The following is a 10967-nucleotide window of genomic DNA, read 5'->3' as shown; positions in this document are numbered from 1 at the left end:
AGAAATTATTTAAAATAATAAATACTAAATAATGTTTTCATTTATTTTAATTTAAAATAAATATTTTAAATAACGTATTTTAAATAAATTTATTTGAGATAAGACTGAATCCTGCTTATAAGCATTTAAAGTTAGCTTACAATTCAAAAAATTATTGTAGTTTCGACATTTTCGTATTAGGATTTTCAAAATTACCTCAAGAAAGTCCTTAAGAGGAAATGCGGCAGTTGACCTGTGAGACCTGTAATACACACACACACACTCTCTCACTCACACACACACACACACACACACACACACACACACACACACACACACACACACACACACACACACACACACACTTTACGTAGGCATGCGTGCGTGTATACACATCTACAGGGTGTCTCATTTTAAATGACGACATCAAATTTCTCTTGAACAATACATTTTAGAGAAAAATGTTTCAGACAAAATTTTGTGATTTCGATAGGGACATAAAATGATACCATTGGTTTGATCATGGGTGGTGTAGTCAAGGTGAGGACAAGGTCATATAGAATTTTTTAAATGAGACTCCTCATTTTTCATTACATATTTTTGTAAGCCTCGAGAGCTTTCCAAAATACTATAATTAAGTTCATTTTCATTAAATATTTTTCGAGTTATAAGGTTTATAAGTTACAGTACTGCCAGCATTTTGCTGCCACTTGGATAATGTCGGCTATGCTGTAACTTGCAAGTCTTATAACTCGAAAATTAACTTGAGTAATGCTAATATCGACAGTATTGTAACTTTCATGTCTTACAATTCGCAAAGTACTTAATGAAAAAATATTTTATGGTAATTAGGTGTTTTGTAATTCTCGAGGTAAGTTACAAGAATATATAATGAAAAATGAATGAGAGATTTTATTTAAAAAATTCAAAGTGACTTTGCCCTGATCACCCAAGGTCAAATCAATGATCATTTGTGTCTCTCTCGAAGTCCTAAAAACTTTTGTCTGAAATTTTTCCTTAAAATGCATTGTTCAAGAGATATTTAAGGTAATTGATTAAAATGGGACAGTACCCAGACAGACCCAGTATATACATATATACATATGCGGTGTCCCATTTATCTCGAAAAATATAAAAAATAAATGTCTCGGATAACAATTGTATTGATATATGATTCAACGGGACACAAAAAATAAGAAAATTAATTTTCGAAAAAAATCAATTTTTTGTGATCATATGAGGATTACAACTATTGTTTTAAATGGAATTATATGATTTCTTTTACATATAATTTCCCTTAACATATAAAAAATGTTAAGCCAGATATATCGAAAAATCAGTAGATTACGGGACATTTTATATATATATATATATATACTTTATATCTACAAATACATAAAATATAAAATATCTCGTAAATTATTAATTTTTTTATAAATCTTGCCTTAACAATTTTATGCATAGAGTAATGAGATAAATTGATGAAAACACATAGTTGTTTCTCAAAAAAAGGATGTAGTTGCAAATTGCATAATTTTTTAAAAAAGCAACTGTTCTTTGCAGTTTGTGTTCTTTATTATTTATTATTTTGTGCAAAATGGTATTAAAGCACAATTATTAAAAAAAAAGAATAATTTGTAAGATCTTTTACATTTTATGTCAGAATGTGCATGAACAAAATATAAAATTATTGTAAATTTTTAATTTTTTTATACTTTTTTAATACTTATGTAGAATAGAGGAATTATACTATATAAAAGAAGTCATACAATTTTATTAAAAAAAATAATAATTTTCTTCTTCATATAACAATAAAAACTCGATTTTTTGAAAATTGATTTTACCAGTTTATGCTCTGCCACATAACTTTTGATTGAAACTTTTTTCTGTACTTTTCATATTTTTCGATATATTTCGAAATATTGTGAAAATTAACATAGGACATATCCTACATATATATGAATAGCAACATACTAATTTAAAATATAAATATATATATGTACATTTATAAACTCGAGTCCTATGATCAATGACTCAACATTTGAGTGAGCACTCGCCGTTATATTGGTGTATTCTTTTAGATCATTCAATCAGAATATTAAATCTAAAAAAATACATCAATAGCAGTGAGCTTTCACTCAATTATTGAGTCTGCTAAAACGCAGCCAATCAATTTTAGGATCACCGCACATATATTACTGTAGTGCCTTATACCTTATATCAACACATATATAGGCCAGTATTCATAATCAATTCTTATTTAAGATAGTCTTAAGTTCTTTCTTGAGATGTCATCTAATTAGCGACTTAAGACATTATTTAAAACGGTCTCAAAATAAGACTTGACTATCGATCAGCCTACATGACATTCTTAATCAAGTTTAATACATCTCAATAATTATGAACTGGCCAATTACAGTCATTCCATTCTTCAGAGGAATAGCTGTAATTGGCTAATTTTATATAACTATAGATGTTATAAGGGTGCTACATAATAATACAGTCATTATAGGATTTGATCTCGGAAAAATTAACACCAGGGTAAATTTTTGCACAGACTTTTATCTTTGCATAAGATTGAAGGAAAAAAAAGGTTTACCATTATTTAGTGATCGCTAAAAAAAATAATTAAACAAATAGCCCAAATTTTAATTTTGCAAATATCTCGATAAAGATCAATTTTACCAAGAAAAAATATAAGAGAGGAAAATTTTACACAGAAAAGATTTTATAAATTTTTGTCGTATGAGTAATTCTTTTCACATAAGAAATTATGTAAGATGTGCTTTGCGCAGTGAAGTTGCGAAGCACATCGATACCAAGCGAAATGGAGCGTTGCACGCGCGCACAAAAAATATCAACTTTTGAACAAATTATCATATAGAAATCGGCTAAAATACATTGAAAAGCAGAAATCTTCATCTTTTTAATGGAATTTCGTTATTCTACAACAATTTTGAACAATTCGACAATAGATTAAACAATATGTTACATGCAATTTTTGACTTTTTTCATAAAATCAGCTATAAGTATCGGTATCGAATCGTATCGGTTAAAAAAAAAAATCTACAGAATATTACAATACTTCATACTTTGATTCTACGAGAGAAAAACATTTTTTTTTAATTTTCTTTAAAATCGAACTAGATATTTTCAGTAATTTTCAAAATTCTTGAATAAACGTAAAACTTGAAATTGTCATAACTTTGCAAAAAACTACACTAGAACTTACACTAAATAGAATAGTTTAAAAAAAAAACAATTAAAAGCTTGGAATGTCTATTTTTCCGTATCGAAATTTTCCGGCATATTTCAAATTTCACTTATTTACATATATGTACCATTATTTGATAGAGAGAGATTTCATTGATTAAAACTGAGGTTACATTGGCCGACTGTCAAAACACAATTCACAAATCTACGATACATTTATGATCGCTGACGTAACATCCGGTCGTATCAGATTTTAACAGTCATGAATAAAAATAACTAAGAACGAAACATGGATCCTTAAAATCAAATACCAGGCACTGCTACGAACTGTAAACTTTTTTCTCCTTCAATCTTATGCAAAAATAAAGGTCTGTGCAAAAATTTACCCTGATATTAATTTTCGAGGTCCCGCTCAATTTTTGTCTAAATTGACTGTACTATAAACTGTATTATAATTATGTCAACGTAAAAAGTAATATATGTAACACACAAAGAAGAACGTAGCATAAGAAAACGCAACTCACTTCTTATGTCCATTATATTATGTTTTATGGTGGCTTTGTGCTGACGCAAGACAAGATTTTGACATAAGATAACATAAGGCGTTACGTAATGTACGTGCGGTACTCGGTTTTAAGCCAATAATTTAACAACAAAAAACTTACTTTTCGTGATTATACATCTTTGTTATATATTGAACACGTAAATTATTCTATATTAATATGTAAGGTTGTTTCATATAATATATACATTCGAGAGGATCTGTACATCAAGATGATACATATTTGTAAAGAATGTACAGAAATACAATATGCTCTAATTTCTTGTACACTGTATCTTTTTATAATTTTTCAAGGATTTGTCAATTCCTAATGTGAATATAAGTAATGCAATCAGAAAAATTTAATCGCTCATCATTTATATTTTCATGTATTAATACAATACATTAATATAAAGTGGAATATAAGTGAAAAATTATTACATAAAGCTCTAGGTGCTAGTTAAATAGTCAATTCACTTCTTAATTTGATTAGTGTACCGTTTTTGCCTAATTATACTTTAAGTATATATATATAGCGCGCACGCATATCACACACATGTACACACACACACACACACACATATACACATATACGCGTATGAATGGTTACATAAAAGATGTAATAATATACAGAAAATGTAATATACATACGTAAAGTTATAAAATATCTGAAAGTGACAAGATTATTTACCTATGAATAGTTACATAAATATTTTTTATTTATTTAATTTTCTGCCACATTGTACTATTAAATATTATTTGTATGTGCGTGCGTGTGTGTGTGTGTGCGTGTGTGTGTGTGTGTGTGTGTGTGCGCGCGCGTGTGTGTGTGTGTGTGTGTGTGTGTGTGTGTGTGTGTGTGTGTACATATACATCGGGTGTTCAGACTACCCATATCATTTTCTTATCTTCGCAGAAGATAGGGTCTAATCGTAAAGGTGTTCAAATAAAAAGTTCTATTTACTAATCCTATCAGTTTGACTTTGGGTGGCGCCAAGATCAGATCAAGGTCAATTTTTTTTAATGAAACATCCAACTTTTTATTCCAGTATTTAATAGCTGATGTCGAGAGCTTTTCAAAACACTATAATAAAGTTATTTTTCATTGAGTACTTTTCGAGTATAGAGCTCGAAACTTATTGCATCGCCGACATTAGCATTACGCAAGATCGTGTCCGATCGACGGCTAAACCTTTTGAATGTTATTCAAGATTATAACTTGGATAACATTTATCAAGATCAAGTTCAATGGAGGAGAAGGAGAGATTGTCTTCTTATTTTCATTTTTATATAAAAATGAATTTTTAGTGCAAAAATGAAAATAAGAATAATCTCAAATGGCTTGATCTTAATAAATGTTATCTAAGACATGATTTTGAACAATATTCAAAAGGTAGTCATTGGTTTTACCTTGTGTAATATCAATGTCGGCGGTACTATATGACTTTGACCTGATCTTGTGACAACGTCACCTAAGGTCAAACTGATAAGATTAATAAGTAGATCTTTTTAAACCATATTTTTATCTAAACATTTTTATGATTGGACTTTATTCAGCGAAGATAAAAGAATGGTACTAATGGTCTGAAACACCCGATATATGCATAATAGATAATATTTAATTGAAAATTCCTTTTATGCGGCAAGAACGGCATACTTGTTTATTCAAATTTTGCTCCTCTTATTTATATATTAAGAAAGAATTTATACTAATATAGTTTCTAGTGTAATGAGAAAATAATGATTATCTAAATAAGCAAATTAACTTGGAAATGAAGATAATTGTTTCTAATAGAAATAATACACTGTGTTAAGTTTTGACTACGGCATTATTTTTTACATCATAATAAGCGATATTTAAAAAAAAGACATAATGCATAACTCTGTTTAAAATATTTTACCCTCTCTCAGGCTTGCTTAGAGGCCAATAATTTGAATATCCTCCTCCATCTCCCTCTCTCTCCTCTTGATCCTTTTCCAAACTCATTCCATTTTCTCTTTCCTTTCATCTCTTTTTTTCTGCCTATGATTTTTTTCCTTTCTGTTTCCTTATTTTTTTCTTTTTCCTTTATGCTTTAGTCTTTTTTTTCTTCTTTCTTTTACATATTCTTTCCTTTTATTTTTTGTCTTCCTTTTTTTGCTGTTTTTTTATTGTTTTTTATTTTTTCACTTTTCTTTTTCTTATTATTTTCTATTCTTATTTCTCTTCTCTTTTTCTTTCTTTTTCTTTTTCTTTTGCATTTTTCATTCTTAAATTTTTGTTCTTTTCTCTTTTGCATCACTCATGTCTTTTTCGTAGGCCTCTTTTCCCTCTTTTTCTAAATAATCATATTAATAGAACATAGCATTTTTATTTCTTATCTGGTTTGTTTGTAAATAAATATTTTACATATTGTTATTACGTCAAGATGTATACCATATGAATTTTACCAATGAATACATACTATTTCAGTGTGTTGTTAATAATAAAGGATTTTGTATGCTTTCTATTTGACGCAAGTATCTGACTATTCGATACAAGTATCGTTCTGTCCTTATCGTTACTCATGGAATGCAAAGAAGGATAGAATATTTAGAAAGCATGCAAAATTTAATTCAAAATTGCATTAATTTAAATTAGTATTACAAGTCAGCCCACGCAAGCATGCACGCGCACAGCATTTAATATTTTTACGACAACCATCGAAACTTATAAAATAATATTGAAAAATCTAAACTGTTTTTCCTGTGGAAATGTTAAATATACTTATTTATCATATAATTATTATAAATAAGGGAGAAAAATATCAAACTAAAATAATGTTACGATATAAAATTAAAAGTAACGAATATAATTTCGTTTCTAAGAGTTAATCTCTTTAACTAAATACAAGAAGTGCCATGCACTTATGGTCAAAGTTAGAAGAAAATTAATATATATATATATGTATTATCTGATACGTATCTATATATTTTAAATGAAATGATTATCTCAGAAATATGATTGCGCGCCGATTACTTTCGGATTTTCAATACAATCTGAAATTAAAATAACCAAATCACCCAAATTTAATTAAAAGTATCTCAGAACCTGTAAAAAACCTATTTCGAAAGATGTTAGCTCGACCGGAATTTTAATTTGGATCTCCCGTATTCCAGCGAGCGTCCTCACCGTTTGATCACTTTGGCAATATTCTTCGCAATAACCAATATAGAGAGCACACATTGCTGCGTCTTATTATTGTTAATCTCTTTATTTTTTTACAATTACGCTCGTGCGCAATAGTATGTTATTTTTTATTATTAGGGGAGACCGGGGACAAAAGTAATATTTTGATTTTGAAGTATTATAACAATTAAACAAGTAAAAAACATTTTAAAAAATCGTATCTTTAAAAAATTGTATTTTTAAAGAATTATATTATCTATAGTAGGAAGTATCTATAGTAGAATTTATTTAGTTACTATAATAAATTTTCTTTGGTTTAATCTTTTTATGTAATTAGAAAAAAAGTTATATTTATTTAAAAACTAAAATTTTGTTACAATCGTCCTAACTCTCGGGATGATTGTAACAGTAGAGAGGAATAATTGTACCATATTTGCCAGAGATACATAACACAACTACACAATATTCTTTTTCTACATAATATTCTACATCTATATACTCTTTCTTACAGCTGTACGAATGAATAAATCGTTCTTTATAATCACTTTAAATGTCTGTAAAAATACTTCTTTTGTATAATTTTTCTCTTAATTTGTCTTCCGTTTTCTTATTATTATGAAGAAAACAAATAACATTGTACAAAATAATAAAATAAAATCAAGTAGACTTCGGGGATAATTATAACGATATAACTGACCTCAATCCTTGTATTCTGTAACTTGTTATGCCTTGTATTCTATAACATGTTATGTATTCATAATAACAGTTGCGTAGCTTTTTTACTATATATAAAATATCTGCGCAACTGTCGTTATGAGCACATAATGATTGCATAACGAATTACAGAATACAGGGGCAGGCATTGATGTTATTGTCCCCTAATGATATTTTATGATTCATAGTAAACTTTTAAATAAAAACCTAGAAAAATCAACTCAAATATGTAAATCATCAACACAAATCATCATTGAAACATATTAAGATAATATATTATATCTTCGTTACAAAGAAAAAACATATTTTAGATATTGTGCACGCAATAAAATTAACTTGATGTATGAAAAAAGTAATTTCTACTCTTGAACTCGTTCACATTCCGAGAATCAATTAGCATGTAACGATTCAATATCGGATCTATTTTTTACCATGCAGTCACATACACATCTATTATAGTTTAAGAAATGTTGTATGTAACAATGTTACTATTGTATGCTGTTACTTTTGTACTCCCGATCTTCCCTACTATTTGAAGACTAGAGTAATTATGGAAAATTAAAACATTTTTGTATCATTGACATGTTCCGTGTCGTAAGTAGGAGAGATCAGGGCAAGTTGTTATGATTTTTGATTAGCAATTTTTTCCATACTCATGTATATATTTAACAAATACCTATACATTGCTTCAAATACATCTTTAACTAGTCAATTTTTTTTTATTTGTATTTATGTCTGTAAATACTGAAAATTAAAATTTTTTATCAGTACCCAAGTAGAACAATATCATTTTAACGTTATTGTGACTTGTTATTCTGCTTGAAGAGATAAATTATAACAATTTATCTCATTGTGGGGCAAGTTGTTACTGAACTGGGGGTAAGATGGTACATTTACAATATCACTTGAAGTATATTGTATATATAAGCAAATTCAAGGTTACAATAAATCAAACAAGGAATATTTATTGTATGATATAAAATTTTTAAATACACTACAAAAAATTTTTCTTGAATTAGTTATTAAAGTCAACGTTAGAAAGTCATAAAATTATTATTACATACATTTGCTGCTTTTCTCTACTGATAAATGGCCATCTTTAACTTCCTTTACCGCTGTGGCATATGTTTCTAATTTACAGATCTTTTGTTTGTGTTTTTTTTGTAAGATCGCACCATTCTACAGACTTTTACAACTAGATTTCTAACTCAATATAAAAGAGATAAACCTGATTCCGAACTGTTCTTGCTTCAGTTTATATATGCGTATGTATGCGTCCTGTCTGTAAATAAAGTATATGTGAAAACACTAACGTTATTATGAAAATAAATATGGCGGTGCTCAGCGCTGTCTTCAAACATGGAGACGAAGTCGGTAGGCTGTTTATATGCAGAAGTCTGTGCATCATTATGTAGAAGAAAAAAAAATTGTATTTAATGGGATAAGTTGTATAACAACTCTCTACAACACTCTAACAACTTGCCCCGATCGAAGTGTAAAAACTTGCCCTTCCATTTTTCAATTCGAAAAGATACAGATCGAAAACCAGTACATATTGATTCAAACAAAATATGTTATTATATAATCAAATAAAAGAAATATTCAAAAGAAAGAAATATTCATAATCACAACATCTTATATATACAATAACAAATGATTTATACAATGAAATATTTATTTTTAAATCAATAAAATCGAAATGAAAAGTGGTTCAAATTTTTAATTGCTGCAAATTTTGAAAATTGCAATTTCTAAAAATATATACTTAAATTTCTGTTTTAATTATTTTCAGTCAATTTGCTAAAAATTGGTTTAAATTTTGCTACAATTTCTCTAAAAAGTTCTCTAAAAAATGTCTGAAAATTTCTCTGATAATAACGCTGAATTCTCTCTCTGACATCTTTTCACTAAAAGTAGATTTTTAGCTAAATTGCTGAATATTTGCTGATAATTCTGTAAAATTTAACTAAAAATTTTTTTTTAATTTGATGACATTTTTGACGCATGGAAAGTCGTGCATCCCGTAATAGGGTTATTTTCAAATTATCATAAAAATTATGATTATCAAATTAAATATTGATTATAGAATTTTTTTTAGAATTTTTATTATTATAGAGGGGCCAAAGTTATCGTAATCCCCACGTTATAATATCATTAGACATTAATGTTACAAAAATCTCATATTTTTGCATAAATTGTACTAGTCATGTTAAATAAGTTTGTAAAGCCAAAAAACATTCAAGAATAGATATACAGGCTTGTAAAGAAAAATCGATTAAAATAGATTGAAGAAGATTTATTTCACGTTCGCGAATGCGTACTTTTGAAAATCTGAATTCATTTCAGTGTCCGAACATTTTTTATTCATTTGTAAGAATTGCATGAAGCACATTTTCAATCCAAAAGCTTCAATATCAAAATAAGTTTTTAAAAGTGAATTATGAATAATGCTGAATTCAAAATTCTGAATTCTGAAGGAAATATAGTTTTTTAATCCAATTAAATAGAAAAAGTTTTTCCATTTAAAATATTCGCATTCGGATGGATTAAAATTCGATTTTAATTTTCGTTTATTGAATAATTTTGTCACAAATTCATTATCTTAATTAATTTTTCCTTGATTTCCAGTTTTATAACAATTTTAATATACAAATATTTCATATAAAATATTCATTTTCAATGATATTAATTTATTATTTTTTTTATCATCTAATGAAGCAAATTGATGTAGATATTAGGAAAATATAATTATATTTGAGAAAATATAAAACTTATATTGCAATTGCAAGTTTTTTGTTTTCTGCGATATGTTGATGTATTACTTCAATATTTTAATATATCGCTTTTAATGAAATGAAGGCATGAAACTGAATAAAAATACAAGTTCTAATATTTTTATTTAAAATACAATAATTACTATTAGATACGTATTTATAATTAATTTCATCTTTATTTTAATATCAATAATTTATGCTAAATATCTTACTGTGAATCATATTATACATATTATGAGGTACTCACTAATAATTTTTTTTTCTAAAAGCTTTCAATTTTTGAATGTATTATTCTCAATATATTAATCAATATATTAATCAATATATTAATCACAATACATGTTCCCAAAAAATGATTTTACATTGTAAATATATCCCAGAGAAGAATTATATTATAATAAAATATATTAATCACAATATATTAATCACAATACATGTTCCCAAAAAATTATTCTACATTGTAAATATATCACAGAGAAGAATTATATTATAATAAAATATAAATACAATGTCATCATATGAATTCTAACAATAAGTACTATGTACAAATAAATTAATTTAATATTAATTTATTTCATATTTTATTTTATTGTAATGC

This window comes from Atta colombica, unplaced genomic scaffold, assembly GCF_001594045.1.
Source record: "Atta colombica isolate Treedump-2 unplaced genomic scaffold, Acol1.0 scaffold139, whole genome shotgun sequence".
Lineage (NCBI taxonomy): Eukaryota > Metazoa > Arthropoda > Insecta > Hymenoptera > Formicidae > Atta > Atta colombica.
The sequence above is the reverse complement of the archived record's forward strand: the minus strand, read 5'-3'. Positions refer to the sequence as shown.